Consider the following 21,458-nt stretch of genomic DNA (forward strand, 5'->3'; position numbering starts at 1 on the left):
GCTTGCGACTAGTTTCAGAAGTTGGGGGGGTGGGGGTGAGGGTCAGTTTAGTAGGACTGAACCCTTAACCTGTGGAATCTGATGCTGTCTCCAAGTAGTGTCAGAATTGAGTTGAATTGGACACTCTCCTGGTGTCCGAGAATTATTTGGTGTTGTGTGGGAAGCACCCCCCTCCCACCAAAAAACCCACATGCATTCAAATTGGGTCCAGGAATCCAAGAATGGGTGTCAGTGAAGTGGGATTTGCTAGAACGGCCCTGTCTCATAGAAACTTGTGTTTTGGGAAGAGAAAGAATGAATGGGGGTGGGGAGGTACATCTAACCTTGTTGTTACAAAATTGTGGACTAGTTTTGGGCAGTCGTAAGGAATTTGCTATTCTGCTTCCCCTCAAGGGTCTTACAGATGCTAATTAAAAACTTTAGGTTAATTAACAAGAGAATGGGAAGACACTGAGAGGAGAGGAGACTTTTCTTCCCTATTAGGTGGAAACTTTTAAATTGTTCTTAAGAATAAGGTGAATATTGACTGGGGTGAAACAAAGAGGAATCACAAAGGAGAGTCCTGGGACTTCCCTGGCGAGCCAGTGGTTAAGACTCCGCGCTTCCACTGCAGGGGGCATGGGTTTGATCCCTGGTCGGGAAACTAAGATTCCGCAAGTCACGCGGCGTGGCCAAAAAAAGCACTAGAAATAGATGGAAATTCTGGAATGATAATTAAATAAATAATAGCTTTAAGGAAAAAAAAAAGGGAGAGCCTCGGGGACTCGTCCCAGTAGGGTGGGACTCTTTAGATGGTTATTAAGAAATGGGATGAATAAAACGGACATTGATGGGGTTAAAACAAAGATTTATTTTATTTATTTATTTTGACTGCGCCGTGCGGCTTGTGAGATCTCATTTCCCTGACCAGGGATTGAACCTGGGCCACGGCAGTGAAAGACCAGAATCCTAACCAGTAGGCCACCAAACTCCCCAAAACAAAGGTTTAACATAGCACTACCTAAGGTTGGGTGGGCCAAAAGGACCCCTACTTACCCCCAATATTAAAGGGCCCCAAACAAACCTCAGTCTGGAGAAATTTTAAAATCTGGAAAGCAGGACTTCCCTGGTGGCACAGTGGTTAAGAATCCTCCTGCCAATGCAGGGGACACGGGTTCGAGCCCTGGTCCAGGAAGATCCCACATGCCGCAGAGCAACTAAGCCCGTGCGCCACAACTACTGAGCCCACGTGCCTAAAGCCCATGCTCTGCAACAAGAGAAGCCACTGCAGTGAGAAGCCCAGGCACCGCAACGAAGTGTAGCCCCCTCTTTCCGCAGCTAGAGAAAGCCCACGCGCAGCAACCAAGACCCAAGGCATCCAAAAATAAATTAATTAATTAAAAAAACAAATCTGGAAAGCAAACATCATAATGAGAAACATGACCAGTAATTGCTTGGGGCAGTACTTAGGCCTATTAATCAAGATAAAGATTGACAAAAGGGTCAGGGGCCCTAGGCTCGACCACTCACTGGGGTCCTAAAGCCTTTTACACAAGAGTGAGTAAAATGGTCAGGGGGTGGAGAAGAGAAGTTTCCAGTACTCATTGATATGAGAATCCCATGAACCCATTGGTGAAGCCCTTACTCAGGCTACGATTAGAAAGAGAGAAAGTAAAAATGTAGTGGTCGATAGAATCCTGAAAGTTGAAATGTGTAAGCAGGTATTATGTCAAGAAGTTGTGTCAGCTTTACCTGAATGTTTTGTGGGAATGGCTATTATGTCTGGCTAGGGAACACTTCCCCTCCCTGGTGCTGTAAACTCCAAACCTGTGGAAGAAGTCCTAAGAGAGGCTACACTTAGGAACATAATTGATGATGGAATTAAGGTAAACGTTTGTAGGAGAATTGGTATTTTGGAACAGGCTTTATGTGAAGTGGTGGTGTGTCTTTTACCTGATTGTGTCATGGGGATGGACATTGTATCTGACTGGGGAATGTTCCCCCCACCGAGGATTGTAGAACAGAAGGCACGTAACTCCACTCCTCGAGCAATATTAATGGCACTTGCTAAATGGGAACCAGTAAGACTGCCTGAGCCCACACAGCGTGGAATAGAAGCTGGAGTGCCAGCAGGGACAAATCCTCTGTGCCATAGCCCTAAGTGGAATGTAGACTGGGACTTATGGCAAGAGTGCGTGAGCACTCCCGGCAACAGCAGGGACTTGGAACTAGAGAATTCCCGTCTGAGGGCTATTTACTACCTTGTTATTGGGCATTATTAATTGAAGCTACCCCTATGACTGAAGGATATAAAATGATCTTGAAACCGGAAATACCCACAATGTCTCGGGTCATGTCAGAAACACTCTAAGGGGGATGGAGCGCCCAGAAGAGTTCCAGAACAATACGGAAATGGGTCACACAGGATGTTGTTATTGGGAGAATGCAAGGAGGAGATAGGAGCAGGAAGCCTCTCTTCTCTTAGGATTGACTCTGGAACTGTGTGAGGAGCTGCTGGATTCTATCATCACTTGGACAGTGCCCTGTAAACAGCTCTCGACTGACAGAGAAAGAGCTGCTTGGTTTGTGGACAGCAGTTCCACAGTAAATGGACAACGTCCTTGATCGAGGAAGGTAAAAACAAATCAGCTTGGTGGGCTGAATTGCATGCTGATTTCCTAGCAGTGATGGAAGAATTGAACAATATTGTCTTTGGGTTTTTACTGACACATGGGCACCGGCCAATGGCCTGGCCATACAGTCAGACAGAGGGCAATGGAAACCTGGCCTATTAAAGGGATGCCCATATGGAAATCACTATGGGAATCTGAGGGGTGCATTAAAGGAGGGCGTGTCGATGCTTGTCGGAAGAACCCCCTTCCAGGTCTGGGAGGTGACTGGAATCAACAGCAGATATTCACCCCTGTGTGCTCGCTGGAGGTGGCCAGCTGGGTCCGTGAGACGAGTGGACATGGGGACGCTGCAGCAACACGGAGATGGTCTGGGTCTCCATGAAGTCTTCTTGTTCCCTCAGAGGCCCAAGATGCCAATGAGAGCTGTTCTGTCAGCAAGAGAGACAGAGTGCGGAGGGCTGCGTGGCAGGTTCTGGTGGGAAGGCCTTGACCATAGCTGGCAAGTGAGGCTGAGGCTGGAAGCGCTGGGGGCTCCAGAGGGGTCCCGACAGGCACGATGCTGACTCTGGCCTGGGCTGTGCATACCCGGCGGTAGACGCAAATGCTCAGGGTGTCAGGAAAGAACCCGAACACAAGATAGCGCACCAACTTGGACATCCGAGCATCGTTTCTTCAGACCAAGGAGCACACTTCACCAGCTCATAATGTCCAAGGAGGGACAGTGATGTATCCTCCTCAGAGTTTGATAGAGAGTCAAAAGGGGCAGTTAGAACAGTGGTGGTCTATAACGGGGGATAGAAGCCTGAAGGGCTGGCTTCCACGCCTTCACCACTCACATGAGTGGGGCTTTCCTCACTGGGTAGATCTCTCTGTTTTTCTGGTGGATCTGGGGGGAAGGGGAAGGTGCTGGTATTTTTTCTCCCCACATCACTTCAGCTTTTTCTTCTCCCTACTTGATGTAGGGGTCACAGGACCAGGGCTGATTCCTGAGCAAGAAACTATAACTGTGTTTTTAACCTCTGTGTCAGAATTCCTGAGGGCCTGACGGCGCAGGATGTGCCTTCACCCCATCTGACAAAATTGGGATTAATAGTGAATGCAGCTATATTGCCTGGAGGTAAAGATAGCCCGCTAGTTCTGTGCCTGTGTAACTTTATCTGACTAGATGTGCACTGAGGGGGAGGCGCTTTCTAGACTAGTATTGCTGCCTGCGATCTAGACAAGCACTGTGACCGAACCTAATGTCCCTTCCAAAGGTAGGAAAATTTAGATATAAATGGAGAGAAGGAAAAAATTGTAGCTGAGGGTAAGGGAATGACTAAATAAATGGGTTATGTAATGAGGGACATCCAATATTATGTTAACATCTCAAAAGGGGCTCAGAGCAAGAGGTGATATTGTCTCATACCAGATGCCTGAAAGAATGAAGCCATATACTGCTGACACCGCTCCTGCTTTTGGAACCTGACAAGATCAAATTGAACATTGCAAACCTGAGTGGCCTCTCCCTGTGAGACATTTTCATACGATCTGATGCTGGATTGGGTATTTATTAATGACTGAATGGGATTCTAGTAATAGGCCAGTATCTTTTGACTTTTATGATTGTTTTGCTGTAGGGATCCATATCTGAAGATGGATAGATATCTTTGGTCCCCAATTCTGGCAGTTACTAAAACCTTTGGAACTTCCTAAGTGATGAGAGCCACAAAGGTGTCTTTTATTATGTTAATGATGTGGCTTTTGTACCTAAGAATGGGGGTTGGTTGCCAGGGGGACCAACTTTGATCAGAGGGTTGGAACTTTCAGTCCCACTTCCTGACATCAGGGGAGGAGAGGGGACCTGGAAGTTGAATCCATCACCAATGGCCAATGACTTAATCGATCGTGCCTGTGTAACGAAGCCTGCATAAACATCTAAAAGTACAGGGTTCAGAGAGCTTCCGGGTTGGTGTACATGTGGAGACATGGGGAGAGGGCTGAGCCTAGGGAGGGCATGGAAGCTCTGCACCCTTTCCCCACACCTTGCTCTATGCATCTCCTCCATCTGGCTTCCTGAGTTGTAGCCTTTTATAATAATCCAGTGATCTAGTGAGTAAAATGTTCCTCTGAATTCTTTGAGCTGCCCTAGCAAATTAGTCGAACCCAAGGAGGGGGTTGTTGGAACCAAGCCAGTTGGTCCGAAGTACAGGTCACAACCTGGACTTGGGACTGGTGTCTGAACTGAGTTGCCAAGGAGGGCATGGTTGGGACCTCCAATCTATAGCCAGTTTGTCAGAAGCACAGGTAACAGCCCGGACTTGTGACGGCATCTGAAGTGGGGGTGGGTTGGAGGCAGTCTTGTAGGACTGAACCGTCAACCTGTGGAATCTGATGCCGTCTCTGGGTAGATGGCGTCAGAACTGAGATGACCTGAGTTGCATTCTTGGACACCCTGCTAGTGTCCGAGAATTGCTTGTTTGTTTGGGGAAACCTCCCCACATTGGAAATTGGATCTCAGAGCACCTAAAAGGCAAGAGTACTAGGAGGGTGCCAATGCCCTTCTCACTACAGGACTCAGTAGAGCTGCCTTAGCCTACATTTCCCTTCTGGGACTGCCCTGGGCCCCTTTAGCAGAGGATAACCCAGTGGGGAGAAAGCTAGCTGTTCACCCCAAACACCCCACAAACCACCAGGCATCTTCTGCACCCTACTGTCCATGGGGCTACCAGGGCAGGACTAACTGTAATGCCACAGGAGTCACCAAAGGGGTGCCTTCAAGAGTGGCAGCAGTGTCTGTGGTGTCCCCTGAGAGTAGTCTCAAAGAGACTGTTGATATGGGCTTGTTCCTGGGCCTATGGGACAGCCCCCTAACTACTCCAGGAAATAATTACAGTAAGTCCACTACATACAAACGAGTTCTGTTCCGAGAGCACGTTTGTAAGTCCAGCAAAGTTAGCCTAGGTACCCAACTAACACAATCGCCTATATAGGACTGTACTGTAATAGGTTTATAATAGTTTTTACACAAATAATACATAAAAAACAAAAAATAAACATTTTTACTCTTACAGTACAGTACCTTGAAAAGTACAGTGGTACCGTACAGCAGCTGGTGCTTCTTAGCAGTACCAGCTACATCACCGCCGCTTTTACGCTTGCTTCTGGACATCCCGGGCCTGAAATAAAGCTACTGTACTGCTGTACTCTATACAGTACTGTACAAAGTACACAAAAGCACAACCACCTGTACAGGATGCACGCACGTGACAGTGGACGCCAGACACATGAATTAGCATGCGAATGCACGTTTGCATCTTTGAAAGTTCGCAACTTAAAGGTTTGTATATAGGGGACTTACTGTAGTTACATTTGGGGGGCTCTGAAGTCCTTGCTTGATGCCGGGGCAGAGCGATTAGGTTACCCATAGCTTTTGTTTTATGCCGCTAACAATGGACCCTGTGCCAGTGGGAGTGGCATCTGCAGGAGAACAGCTAGACCTAGGGGTTTCTTTCAATTACCCCTAGGCATACCTGGGGCTGGGATCCACGGTGTACTTGGCCATGTCAATATCTGGAAAAAAAATTTTTTTCAGGCAGGGGAAACAACAAAGGCCTAAGATCTGAGGTGAGAATATGCTTATTGTGCTGAAGGAATGGTCCGAAGGCTGGTTGATTGGGATACAGAGTGAGGGGGGCAAGTGGGATATGGGGTCAGAGATAATGATGGAGATTGGAGAGTACATCAGCTTTCCAGCTCACTCCTGCCCAAGGGTTGTTTTAAACCTCCAAGCTTTTCCAGACTGGGCTCTTGGTTTCTTTGGCAATTCAATTCCCTCAAACCTGGGTAGGCCTCTGATCTTTTTGCTTCTAGGCAGCTTCCCGTTCCGTAACCATATTCAAAGTTCTTTCCTAGACATAGTTAAGTCTGCTTTATGTATTTGCCTCCTTCTTCCCATGCTTTTCCCTTTTCAAATGAATGGTGGCTATCTTGCTGCCGTCTCAAAAAACAGGCTCAGATAAGAACGAGGGACACCACCGCCCTTAATCTGATTTAAAAAAAGAATTTTTAAAAATTGAAATATAGTTGATTTACAATGTTGTGTTAGTTTCAGGTGTAGAGCAAAGTGATTCAGTTATACATATATATATATTTTTATAGGTTATTACAAAACATTGAGTGTTTTTGGTTTTTTTGTTTTTTTGTTTTTTGCGGTACGCAGGCTTCTCACTGTTGTGGCCTTTCCCGTTGCGGAGCACTGGCTCCGGACGCACAGGCTCAGCGGCCATGGCTCACGGGCCCAGCCGCTCCGCGGCATGCGGGATCTTCCCGGACCGGGGCACGAACCCGTGTCCCCTGCATCAGCAGGTGGACTCTCAACCACTGCGCCACCAGGGAAGCCCTGGTTATCTATTTTATACTCAGTCTGATTTTTGCTTCAGGGCAGAGTCCCTCTGTTTAACTGAGGAGTCTTCTTTTTTTTTTTTTTTTTTTTTTTAAGTGAGGAGTTTTAATGTGCCTTTGTGTCAAGTGCTCAAGCAGTCCCTAAGCTGCGGCCTGGTGGCTGATACTATTGCAGCTGTTAGGCTGGTAAAAGATAATGAGTCCAAATGCATTTAGGTTGTATATAACAGAGACCACATAAGCGAGATCAGCATGGTCTCCGCTCCCCATGTCCCTAGTTCCACAGCGTAACACTAAATACAAGGAACCGAATGACAGACCACTGGCCTGCTAAGTCGTTCCGCTGGGGAGAAGCCAATTCTAAACTACAGCCAAGCAGTTTTCTAGACAGCCACGGAAGCCAGCAGCTGAACCATAGCGGAACAGTGGGGAGGGTAGAAAGTGTTGCCTTCCCCAGAACCAGGGAGATGGGTGAGAAATGGCCTTGTGACAGTCTCCCACAAGATGGTGGGCAGAAACTGCCTGGCAGCCCCTCCTGTCCTTATGTCCCGCTGTTCCAGGAGGAATCACAGAGCCTTCTGCCAAGTCCAGTCAGGCTGCTCACAGGCCTTGCTTATGTGACCTATATGGCGATGTGCAAGACCACCAGCATGTCCTAATAGCACCTGTCCTTTACACACTGTCACACAAAGCCTTTTTCGGTCTTCTCTCTTGTTTTTTGGGATTCAAAAACGGCAGCTTTTCTAGCCCTGTATTCCCCAATTTCTTATCTCTGTTCCTTTTTGCCCTTGAATCCGCCAATTCTGGCCTGAGCTTTTCCTTTTCTTGTAATAATACCTTGTTAAACACAGCAAGTAACCATCAATACATACTATTAACATTGCTTTCCATCCTGTTTCCCTAAAGCCATCGGCTCAGGAGGCACTTGGCCTGACTTCTTTTTTTTTTATTTTATTTTTTATTTTTGGCTACATTGGGTCTTTGTTGCTGCGTGCGGGCTTTCTCTAGTTGTGGCGAAAGGAGGCTACTCTTCGTTGCGGTGCGCGGACTTCTCGTTGCAGTGGCTTCTCTTGTTGCAGAGCACAGGCTCTAGGCGTGCAGGTTTCAGTAGTTGTGGCACGCGGGCTCAGTAGCTGTGGCGCACGGGCTTAGTTGCTCCGTGGCATGTGGGATCTTCCCGGACCAGGGATCAAACCCGTGTCCCCTGCATTGGCAGGCGGATTCTTAACCACTGCGCCACCAGGGAAGCCCCCGCACTTCTTTTTAATACAGGTGTTACCTTAATCGAGCATTTTGCTGCCATTTAATAAGACTCTCCATCTTTCCATCCTCCAATATCAGTTTCCCATTGCCCACTGGCTCAACCAAACAAATTTCTTTATTGCTCATTTTAGAGTACTGGGTAGGTGAACAGGTCACTGGGACAGTTCTCCATGCAGTCATTCAGAAACCTAGGCTGACAGGACTTCGCTATCTTCAACACATGGCTACCAAGGTCATCCATAGGGGTAAGGTAGAGAGCAATCTCTATTGTAGCAAGCTGGAAAGGGAGAAAGAATATACGAGTATGCTTGGGAGTTTTACATGGTCAGGCTAAAAGTGAAACATGAAATTTGTTCTTACATTCCGTTGTTTATAATTTCATTGTCTGGCCATACCTAACTGCAAGGGAGGCTGGGAAATGTGCCCCAAGAAGAAGCGGAAAGCCTGGATTAGGTGAGCAGCTAGCAATCTCTGCCGCAGGGTGCTATGGAATAGTGTATTGGCAGTGCGGGTGGTCAGAAGTGGCTGAATTCTGGGTTTATATTGAAGGTAGAGGCATCAGAATTTGTTGATCCCAAGGTTTTTGGCTTGAATAATTCGGAAGAACAGATTTACCGTAAAAGACTATTGAGAACTCAGTTTTAAGCATGTGATTTCTTAGGTGCCTGTGAAACATCCACCTGGAGACATTAAAAAAGCAGTTGGGGGACTTCCCTGCTGGCGCAGTGGTTAAGACTCTGCAATCCCAATACAGGGGGCCCGGGTTCGATCCCTGATCAGGGAACTAGATCCCATGCTGCAACTAAGAGTTCGCATGCTGCAACTAGAGATCCCACATGCTGTGACTAAAAGATCCTGCGTGCCACAACTAAGACCTGGCGCAGCCAAATATATAACAAATATTTTTTTAAAAAAGGTATGTAGTGTTTTCTCATGTTCTAATTTGCATTTCCCTAATGGTAATGATGATATTGAGCATCTTTTCAAGAGCCTTTTTGCCATCCATATATATACATTTGGTTTTTTTTGGCTGCGTTGGGTCTTCATTGCTGTGCACGGGCTTTCCCTAGTTGCGGCGAGTGGGGATACTCTTCGTTGTGGTGCGCAGGCTTCTCACTGCGGTGGCTTCTCTTGTTGTGGAGCACGAGCTCTAGGCGCACAGACTTCAGTAGTTGTGGCACGTGGGCTCTAGAGTGCAGGCTCAGTAGTTGTGGCACATGGGCTTAGTTGCTCCATGGCATGTGGGATCTTCCCAGACCAGGGCTCGAACCCGTGTCCCCTGCATTGGCAGGTGGATTCTTAACCACTGAGCCACCAGGGAAGTCCCTTATTTGGTGTATTTAGACCACTGATGTTTTAAAGTGATTATTGATATGGTTGGATTAATATTATTTATTCCTGTTTTCTACTCATTGTCCTTGTTTTGTGTGTGTGTGTATGTGTGTGTGTGTGTTTTGTCTTCTCTTTTTCTGCCTTTTTTCTTTTTATGAGATATAACTGACATATAACATTATATTAGTTTCAGGTGTGCAACATGATTTGATATTTGTATATATTGCAAAATCATCACCACAATAAGTCTAGTTAACCTCTGTCACCATACATAGCTACAGAAAAAATTTTTTTCTTGTGATAAGGACTTTTAAGATCTGCTCTCCCAGCAAGCTTCAAATATTGCAATACAGTATTATTAACTATAGTCACCATGCTGTATATTACATCCCCATGACTTACTTATTTTATAACTGGAAGTTTGTACCTTTTGATGCCCTTCACCCATTTGCCCACCTACCACTAGCCACCCCCCCACTGGCCCCCACCATCTCTGGCAACCACCAATCTGTTCCTGTATCTACGAGCATGGTTTTATTTTTTAAAGATTCCACATATGAGTGAGATCATACTGTATTTGTCTTTGTCTGACTTATTTCACTTAGCATAATACCCTCAAGGCCATCCATGTTTGTGCAAATGCCAAAATTTCATTCTTTTTTATGGCTGAATAGTCCGTTGTATATGTATATACCACATTTTCTTTATCTATTCTTCTGTTGATGGACACATAGGTTGTTTCCATATTTTGGCTACTGTAAATAATGCTGCAATGAACACGGGGGTGTTGCCTTCTCTGGTTTTAACTGAACATTTTATATGTGACTCCATATTCTCTCCTCTCAGCATATCAGTTATACTTTTTTTTTAGTGGTTGCCCTAGAGTTTGCAATATACATTTACAACTAGTCCAAGTTCACTTTCAAATAACACTATACTACTTCATGAGTAGTGCAAGTACCTTATAATAGAGTATTCCCAATTCCCCCCTGCCCCATTCCTTATAATATTGCTGTCATTCATTTCACTTATCCTTTAGCTATCACACGTATTGAGTGTTGCTATTACTGCTAACGTTGCTATTATTTTTTTGAACAAACTGTTATCTGTTAGGTCAGTTAAGAATAAGAAAAATAAAACATCTTATTTTACTTTCATTTATTCCTTTTCTTTTTTTCTTTTTTTTTTTTTTTTTTGGCTGTGCCACACGGCTTGCAGGATCTTAGTTCCCCGACCAGGGATCGAACCCAGGCCCTCATCAGTGAAAGCACAGAATCCTAATCACTGGACCACCAGGGAATTCCCCATTTATTCCTTTTCTAATGCCCTCCCTCTCTTTCTTTCTTTCTTTCAAGTTTCTAAACTGTGTTATTTTCCTTCTTTCTGAAGAACTTAATTTTAACATTTCTTGCAATGCAGATCTACTGGCAACAAATCCTCTCAATTTTCTTTGTCTGAGAAAGTGTTTATTACTCCTTCACATTTGAAGGATAATTTGGCTGGATATCAAATTCTAGGTTGGTGGTTTTTTCTTTCAACACTTAAATATTTCACTCAATCCTTCTCTCTTCTTGTTTGCTTGGTTTCTAAAGGGAAATCCAATGTGATTCTTATTTTTGCTCCTCTATAGGTAAGGTTTTTTCCCCCTCTGGCTTCTTTTAAGATTTTGTCCTTGGTTTTCTACAATTTAAGTATGATATGCCTAGGTATAGATTTTTTTGGTATTTATCCTGCTTGGTATTCTCTGAGGTTCCTGGATCTGTGGTTTGGCGTCTGTCATTAATATTGGAAAATACTCACCAATTGTAATTTCAGACATTTCTTCTGCTCCTTTTTCTCTTTCTGTTATTCCCATTATGTGTACGTTATACCTTTTATAACTGCCCCCACAGTTCTTGGATATTCTGTTCTGTCTTCTTCATTCTTCTTTTCCTCTTTGCATTTCAGTTTTAGAAGTTTCTGTTAACATATATTCCAGCTCACTTATTCTTTCCTTGGGCATGTCCAGTCTACTGATAGCCCATCAAAGGCATTCTTCATTTCTGTTATAGTGTTTTTTATTTCTAGCATTTCCTTTGGATTCTTTCTTAGAGTTTCCAACTCTCTGCTTACATTACTTGTCTGTTCTTAATGTTGTCCATTTTTCCCACCAGAGGTTTTAGCATATTAATCATAGATTTTTTTGAAAATTCCTGGTTTGATAATTCCAACATCTCTTCCATATCTGAGTTTTGTTCTGATACTTGCTCTGTCTCTTGAAACTGTTTTTGTCTTTTGGTATGCCTTGTAACTTTTGGTTGAAAGCTGGACATGATGTACTGGGAAAAAGGAACTGTGGTAACTGGCCCTTTAGTGATGTGGTGTTAAAGTGTGGGGGAGGGGAAGCATTCTATAGTCTATGATTAGGTCTTAGTCTTTTAGTGAGCCTGGGCCCTTGAACTGTGACCTTCACAAGTGCTCCTCATCCTTTCCCCCTCCCTCCCTTTAGGTGAAACAGGAAGGCTAGAGGGGACTGGAGTTGAGTATTTATCTTCCCTCTTGTAAAAGGCTAGAGGGACCAATGTCCCAGCCTGCATCATTTAGGCTCTAGTAATACCCAAGGTAGTTAGGCACTGTTAAAAAAGTTTCCCTTGAGGGCAGGCCTTTGTTAAGAAGAACAGACTACTCTGGCCATATCTCATAAAGGTTACTTTTCCCTCCCCCTACTGAGAGGCAGGAGGGGATTTTTCTTCAGTCTGCACAAAACATGGTGGAACTCCTAGAGGTAAAACTTATAAAATTATGGGGGCCCTCCTAAGATGGGACCCTCCCCACCCCAACCTGGCACTTTTAGGTCTCTAAATAGCTTTTCCACCCTGAACCTCCAGTGATTTATCGATTACAGTTTAAGTTTTCCTACCTCAGTTCTGTGGTAGGAAACAGAAGCTGTGGGCTTCTGTTCCAAGGCTTCTGCTCTGGTAAACTGTGATTCTGTGTATTTGCCTGTCTCTCCAGTTTGGGGGGCAGCAGTCAGCCCTGTGATCTCAGTTTTCTGACGGATTTAAAAGGAGTTGTTGATTTTCAATCTATTCACCTTTTTTTTTTGTGAGGATGGGAGTAATGAATTCTAAGCTCCTTACATGTTGGATGGAAAACTGGAAGTCAGCATTTTCTTATAAGAGCAAAAGATTAAAAACATGCCAAATATGCATCAGTAAATGACTGACTATCCAAATTATGCTGCATCCACCTAATAGAATACTATGCAATCAAAACAGTCAGCTCTAGATGTCTTAATACGGAAAGATCTGCCAGATAGTTTAAGTGAAAAATGCATGGTGCAGAAAAGAAATAGCATGCTAACATTTGCTGAATGTTCTTTGAAGTGAAAGAATGTTTGTTTTAAAAAAAGGGTACGTATACACACCTATTATTTAAAATAAAGAAAATACAACTTTAAAAGATTAGTGGAGGGACTTTCCTGGTGGCCCAGTGGGTAAGAACCCACCTGCCAATGCAGAGGATATGGGTTCGAGCCCTGGTCCAGGAAGATCCCACATGCTGCAGAGCATCTAAGCTTGTAAACCACAACTACTGAGCTTGCACTCTAGAGCCCGCGAGCCACAACTACTGAAGCCTGTGCACCTAGAGCCCGTGCTCCACAACGAGAAGCCACCGCAATGAGAAGCCCGCACACCGCAACGAAGAGTAGCCCCTGCTCGCTGCAACTAGAGAGAGCCTGTGCACAGCAACAAAGACCCAATGCAGCCAAAAATAAAGAAATAAATTTATTAAAAAAAAAAGTTTAGTGGAAAATACACCAAAATTATAGCAATCACATTTTAGCGTTATGGGGTTTATTTTTATTTGTTTCTCAATTTTCTAAACTCCTTTAATTTAGTTACATTATTTCTATAATTTAAAAAAAAACACTTCATACAGAAAAATCTAGAAGGAAATACTAAAAAATAATAGTGGTCAATGGTTTTGGTGATGGAAGTAAGGCAAATTTCTCCCGTTTGTCAGACATTTTGTAATGTCATCATATTACATTTACAGTAATGTTTGTTGTTTGTGACACACATGCAGGTTTTGTTTGGTTTAAGCTTCTGGTGTCTAGATTAGGTAAACTAAGTGAAAAGCCCTTTTAAAGAACAATGCTCGGACCAGGCCTGCTTCTTTTGGTTATACCACCTATTACACTACCATTTTTAGCACACGTTTAAAAGCTATCATAAATCACTATTTTGATATGCAATCCCAAGTTTGTTGAAGGACTTGACCAAGCAGAAAAGACTGGCTGATTTGGAAACAGTGCAGTTTTTCTCTCCAGTACTTGAGCAAACTAAGTGAGCAACACAGCCGCAAACAGTTATTTTGAGTCTGCAATCCCAAGACCAGAGCCGTGATGTCCTCTGCACTATGTAGTCAACCCCCGAAAGAAGCGAGAAGTCCTTAACATATACACACTACTATATATAAAATAAATAATTAACAAGAACCTACTGTATGGCACAGGGGACTATACTCAATATTTTATAATAACCTATAAGGGAAAAGAATCTTTTCAGATTCTATATATATATATAACTGAATCACTATGCTGTACACCTGAAACTTAACACGACATTATAAATCAACTATACTTTAATTAAAATTAAAAAAAGAAGAGGTTTCCCTGGTGGTCCAGTGGTAAAGAATCCGCCTTACAATGCAGGGTACACGGGTTTGATCCCTGGTCAGGGAAGTAAGATCCCACATGCCGCAGGGCAACTAAGCCCGCGCACCGCAACTACTGAGCTCGCGCACCTCAACTAGAGAGCCTCTGTACAGCAAACTACAGAGCCCACGCGCCCTGGAGCCTGCATGCCACAACTAGAGAGAGAAAAACCCGCACACCAGAACTAGAGAGAAGCCTGCGCACCGCCATGCGGAGCCTGCACGCCGCAGTGAAAGATCCCACATGCCTCAACGAAGATCCCATGTGCTGCGACTAAGACCCGACACAGCCAAAAATAAAAAATAAATAAATTAATTAATTTTTAAAAAGGAAGCAAGAGGTCCTGAAATGAGCCTAAAAATATTGAGAAAGGGGCTTCCCTGGTGGCACAGTGGTTGAGAGTCCGCCTGCCGATGCAGGGGACACGGGTTCATGCCCCAGTCCGGGAAGATCCCACATGCCGCGGAGCAGCTGGGCCCGTGCGTCCGGAGTCTGTGCTCCACAACAGGAGAGGCCACAACAGTAAGAGGCCCGCGTACTGAAAAAAAAAAAAAAATTGAGAAGGGAAAGAATTGATGCTCAGTAGTTGACAAATCATTGTTTGCGTTCTAAAAAGAATAAATCTTATCTAAAAGAATGTGGGAAAAAATATACCTAAGAGCCAAGAAAAAAATAGCTGTTTCCAGCAGTCAAAAATACAATGTTTAAAATACAAAAATAAATAAGCAAAAACAAACCTAAAAACCTCACCAATTTTGGTTGAAAGTAAGCCTTTTTGTGTGTTTGTGAAAAGTTTGACTTGCAGAATATATTCAGAGAAATAACATTTTTATTATATATTAAATATAATATAATTATATACTAGAGTATATATTACCTTTCTTAACAGATGAATTCTGTCTTAGAAGTCCTAAAGGAAGTGAATCTCAAACTTTGGTAGCTTGCAGTACAGTCACCCAGGGGCCCCTCTTTAACTTGCCCTTTCATTCTTTATTCTAGAAAGATCTGTGTGGAACAGAACATTCAAGTCATTCCTATGCTGGTTTCAAATGCCTTAGAGAAGCTACTTTAATAAGTAAGAATGATTTAGGAGTTTAGTATTTCAACAGAATTTTCTAACATGTTCAGAACAACTGTAGTGAGAGACTAGATTGTAGATAATTCTCTCATAATTTTGTTTATACTGTTGATGTCACTAATGCCTTTTTTTCATTCCTCCAATGACAGGGCAAGCAAAAAATTCTAGACAGTTTCTGTCTGAATACCGTGTTTTAATTTAGTAAGATTCAGATTAATAATGCTGTAGTATATGAATTAGTAGCAAATGAGCATATTTGTTTATAAGCTTGTGACATTGTGATTTATAAGAAATATATATATTTTGTTGTTCAGATGACCAAAATATATTTCTCTTATATATGTTTGGTTGTTGTCCATGGTTCCTGGCTCACAGCTTTCAAAATCCTTGGGATTCCCTGAGCCATAAGAGCAATGGGAGCATCTTTTGCCATAATATTTGGTCTCTTGTCCTCAGTTCCTGAAACTTTATTGCTTCAGAGCCGTAAAGGTAAAATGGGTGTCTTGTTATTCATAACAAGCCCCTTTCCCCCACAACTGGGTTTATGTTAATGAGGTGACTGACTTTTGGAAAGCACCTAAAGATGGGGGCTGCCAGGGAAACCAACCATGTGATTAGGGGATTGGAACTTTCAGTCCCACCCCTTAACCTCCAGAGATGGGGAGGTACTGGAAATGAATAGATTGCCAATGGCCATTAAGCTAATCAATCACGCCTATGGTATGAATCCTCCCCGAAAAAGAGGGTTCAGAGAGTTTCCATGTTGATGAACATGCAGAGATTCGGGGAGAATGGCACGCTTGGAGAGGGCATAGAAGCGCCATGCTCCTTTCCCATACCTTATCCTAAGCATCTCTTCCATCTGGCTGTCCCTGAGTTTTGTGCTTTTATAATAAACCAGTGATATAATAAGTAAAATGTTTCTCTGAGTTCTGTGAGCTGCTCTAGCAAATTAATCAAACCCAAGGAGGGTGTTGTGGGAACCTCTGTGATTTATAGCCATTACCTCAGAAGCACAGGTGACATTCTGGATTTGTTGATTGGCTTCTGAAGTGGGGAGAGGAGACAGTCTTGTAGGACTGAGCCCTTAACCTGTAACCCAAGGAGTGGGTCGTTGGAACCTCCAATCTGTAGCTGGTTGGTCAGAAGAAGCACAGGTGACAACCTGGACTTGCAATTGACATCTGAGGTGGAGGGCAGTCTTGTGGGACTGAGCCCTTAACTTGTGGGATCTGATGCTGTCTCTGGATGGATAGTGTCAGAATTGGGTTGAATGGTAGGACACCCAGTTGGTGTCGGAGAACTGTTAGTTGGTGATGTGGGGAAAGACCCTCCCCCCGGCCCCCATACATGTTGAAATTGGTGATCAGAGCCTTAGAGCTTAACAGTGTTGACTTTTTTCTGGGATAAGCAATAATATTTCCAAACTAGAGTAGACTTTGAAGAAACACAAGGAAAAGGAAGAGTTGGTTGAAAATTTGCCTTTTTACAAAACTTCCAGGCTGGCTGAGAGATTTGGAAGGTGTGCTAAGGCAGAAAGCAAGACTGGAGCTGAAGTTTCACCAGGCTGCATGTAGTAAGAATTTAACTTGCTGTCTGACTTGAATTACCAAATGGTTGAGCTGGGTGACTGCAGTGCAGTTTTGATTGTGAAAATGGTTGAGAAAATCAGGCTGACTTTGCAGGTCCATATTTAAATCATATATTTTAGCTAAGTAAGACTTGGAAAATTTGGAATCTTCTGGACAGACACGTGGACAGAGCTGAGCTATACCACTGTTAAGGAGCTCTGAGTTTATTAGAGCTAGCATAAGGGCAGGAGTGAGGCATAATTAGCAGCCCTAAGTCACTCTAAAGCAATTCACCTGTCTTCTCCAGAGGCATGGTTGTTACTCTCCAACAGGGAAAATATGTACTACTTTGGCCTAGATGAAATAAGCGAGACTGTGCTAGTAAAAACAAATTAAAAGGATCAGATTATTTTGCACTGTGGTGGTTTACATAAAATATATGAAATAGAACGCTTCAAAATTTAAATAAAACCCAAGAGATCGAAAAGCTCTAGAGTAAAATAAGTGAAATAATACCCTGGACTGTGTCCAAGTCCTTAGCTGGGAATAAGTCCATTTCAGAGAGATCCTCTCAGAGCAGGATGGACAGGCTATTTTTAAGCATGTGTGTTCTAGGCACTGGTGTCTAAAATTCAATTGAATATCCTTGAGCACAGGCATGTTATCAGCTGAGATCTTTTATGTTGTACCTTGTTCTCCCTAGCTACATCCTCTGCCTGTTGTCATGAAGGAAGATGAAATGGGACCATCTCCTCAGATTCTTAGTTCTCATATTTTTATGTTAAAAATAGTCATTGTGGACTTTCCTCATTCCATTCAAACCACAAAGCCTTCTCTAGGGGACATATTATCAAAGCTCCCTCCTCTTTTATATTAGCTTAGCCATTAACCCAGAAGACATCTCTGCAGGTATGAAGCATTTAACACTTGTCTTCAGAACTTTGAAATGTGTAGCCCTGAAAGTATTAAATAATAACAACTTATCCAGGAAATTCTGTCTATTTTTTAAGGTAAGTGTACTCGTAAAAAATGAATATACTTTCAAGCTTTTCTGGGGGGAGAAATAAGAGTGCATTGGGAAATTTTATGAGGAAATGTCATATAATATAATAAGGCTTTGCTCTACTGAGTCAGAACCAGGAAGTAAAAAATTAGTTTTAAAGCTAAAGGACAGGTGTTAGAAAAGAGAAACCAAAACAAAAGACATAAGAAGGAAGGCCTGGACTATATGGATTTTGAGGAGCTGCACTGTGACATTGAACCTATTCTTTAAACTTAGAACTGTTCATCTCCTATCCCATTAACTGAGTGGAAGGTGTCAAAAGTGGGCAGTCCTGTAGGCCACACCCACCCTGGGAGCCACGGTGCGCTCTGGGTAGCTCCACAGAGCATAGGAAGGAATGAGTTGCTGGTGAGCTTGACTTGATAGACTAAGTCCCCCTAGAACTACTGGTGGGGTTATAGCTTATAGGCTAAAGCATATGAAACTGATTTTTTCCCACTGTAAAAATAAATTGTAGTAAAATATATATAACGTGAAATTTTAAAGTGTACCATCCATTGGCTTAAAGTACATTCACAATGCTGTGCAACCACCACCACTTTCCATTTCCAGAATTTTTCATCACCCCAAACAGTGTACCTGTTAAACAATTACTCTTCATTCTCTCCTCCCCCCAACACTGGTAACCTCTATCCTACTTGTTGTCTCTATGAATGTTTATTATAGGTACCTCATTAAGTGGAATCATACGATATGTGACCTTTTATGTCTGGCTCCTTTCACTTAGCATAATGTTTTCAAGGTCCATCCATGTTGTAGCAGGTATCAGAATTTCATTCCTTTTTAAGTCTGACTAAGAGTCCATTGTATGTTTATACCACATTTTGTTTTTCCACTCATCTGTTGATGAACATTTGGATTGTTTCCACATTTTGGCTATTGTGAACAATGCTGCTAAGAATGTGGGTGAACAAGTATCTGTTTGAGTCCCTGCTTTCAATTCTTGTGGGTATATACTTTGGAGTGGAATTGCTGGGTCATATGATGATTTTAAGTTTAGTTCTTTGAGGAACTGCCAAACTTTTCCACAGTGGCTGCATCATTTTACATTCACCACCAGCAGTGTACAAGAGTTCCAATTTCTCCACATCCTTGCCAACACTTGTTATTTTCCTTTTTTTCTTTCTTTTTTTTTTTTTTTGCGGTACGCGGGCCTCTCACTGTTGTGGCCTCTCCCGTTGCGGAGCACAGGCTCTGGACTTGCAGGCTCAGCGGCCATGGCTCACGGGCCCAGCCGCTCCGCGGCAAGCAGGATCTTCCCGGACCGGAACACGAACCCGTGTCCCCTGCATCGGCAGGCGGGCTCTCAACCACTGCGCCACTAGGGAAGCCCCTTCCATTTTTTGATAATAGCCATCCTAATGGGTGTGAAGTGGCATCTCATCGTGGTTTTGATTTGCATTTCCCTAATGACTAGTGATGTAAATCATTTTTTCATGTGCTTATTGCTAAAAAGCCAGCTGGGATTTTGGTAGGGATTGGGCTGACTGAAGATATATTTGGAGAGTACTCCTATCTTAACAACATTAAGTCTTCTAATCCTTGAACATGGGCTGTTTTTCCATTTATTTTGGTCTTTAATTTCTTTCAATGATGTTTTGTAGTATTCAGTATACAGATCTTGTCCTTCACTTAAATTCATTCATTAGTATTTTATTCTTTTTGATGCTATTGGAAGTAGAATTGTTTTCTTAATTTCATTTTCAGATTGTTTATTGCTGGTACATAAAAATATAATTGATTTTTAACATACTGACCTTATATCCTGCAACCTTGCTAAACTCATTTATTAGCTCTAATAGTTTTTTATACTGGATTCCCCTGGATTTTCTATATACAAGATCATGTCATCTGCAAATAGAAGTAGTTTAATCATTCCTTTCTTACCTGAATGCCTTATAGTTCTTTTTCTTTCCCTCATGTGAGCCACAAGTACAATCTTGAATAGAATTGGTGAGAGGGGACATCCTTTTAAAGGTGCATTTTTGATAGGGTTTAAAGACCTATGTTCAACATTTACCAGTCCTGTCTGGTGACCATGGGCAAATCATTTACCCTTTCTGTTATCTAGACTCAGTGATAGTAATATATGTTCTGGCTATCTCACCGGGCAGGTTCTGAGGATTAAATAAAACAACCATGCACTTAGCAAACTTACAGTGTACATGGATGGTAGTCTACTCTTTAGGAGCTCATAAGCTAGTGGAGAAGACAAGCCATTCATGGAAATAATTACAAAAACAAGATAAAATGTGGTGTGAATTATTAGGCCTATGAATTGTGTCTTGGACACCTTATTAGGTGATTTTTATGGTGAAAACTTTGTGTAGTCTACTGCTATATAGGGAAGTGGTTTCAAAATTTAAGATACTGGTATCACTGTGCTCTCCCAGTGTTACCCTAATCTAGTTTGGATTCCATTTTAACAACTTTGTACTACAAAGTAACATAATTATAGCGTAACTAAATCCAACTCTGTTCCACACAAAATGTTTTATAGGGTTTTGCTACGATTTTGCATGCAATTTGGTGTCCACAAGCATTTTTATGTCAAAAGGATATCCGTGCTTAAATTAGGAGTTGCATTTCTTTTCTCTTCATTTGGGCAGCCGAGATTGTATTGTTCCTTGCACTCCATTTATTTGAGATTAGCCTGATAGGCTTCACGTTGGAATATAAACATGTAGAAAATAGTCCATGACATAATGGATGTCATGGGTTCATAAAGCCCTTCCGGGTTCTAACACTGAATTGTGTTAATGATTTGGCAAAAAAAGGCTAATCTTGGTACACTTAGTACTGCCTAGTGGCTATGCCATCAGTGGCACCTTATAATTTTTTCTTTGCTGCTGTGTTTTAAGGCTCTTACGGCCAAAAGGTGGTCGGTCACAGGCTGTGAAGGAGCCCAAGTGCTTTCAGGTACGGGTGCTGCAGAATCACGTGAATGAATTTCTCAGAGCACCTGCTTCTTTGGAGAGGGAGAAGGTTCCCCACTCCCAACTCCCCCCTCCCGCCGCAGGAGAAAGCCACACCTTCTCCCTATCGGCGAGGAGCAGGTGGCTGGCCCTCAGCACCTCGCACCGTTGCCCGCCCCCCCCCCCACCAAGGTACCCGCCCCATGCGCCTGGCCGGCTCACAGGACATGTAACGAGGGTCAGCTCTGCCGCCGGGACCCCCAGCCACCGCGGGTGCGACCGCCCAGCGCGTGGCATCGAGATCCGATACCCCTCCCCCCACAATCCCGGAAAAAGGGGAGGCTGGTGACGTCATCATCCGGGCACTCGGCGGCGGGGCGCCGGAACACAATGGAACAAAAACAGGCGGCCCAAGTCAAATTCTGAGCGACGCGACTGTGGCTCGCGCGATTAACTCTGTCTTGGCCACGCAACCTGCCAATCCCGACCTCCCAGCTCCTTCCCCGGCGTGGTATGCCAGATCCTTTCGGGCCTCCCCTCCC

The sequence above is a fragment of the Monodon monoceros genome, unplaced genomic scaffold (assembly GCF_005190385.1).
Source record: "Monodon monoceros isolate NGI ecotype Baffin Bay Population unplaced genomic scaffold, NGI_Narwhal_1 Super_Scaffold_22, whole genome shotgun sequence".
Classification (NCBI taxonomy): Eukaryota; Metazoa; Chordata; class Mammalia; order Artiodactyla; family Monodontidae; genus Monodon; species Monodon monoceros.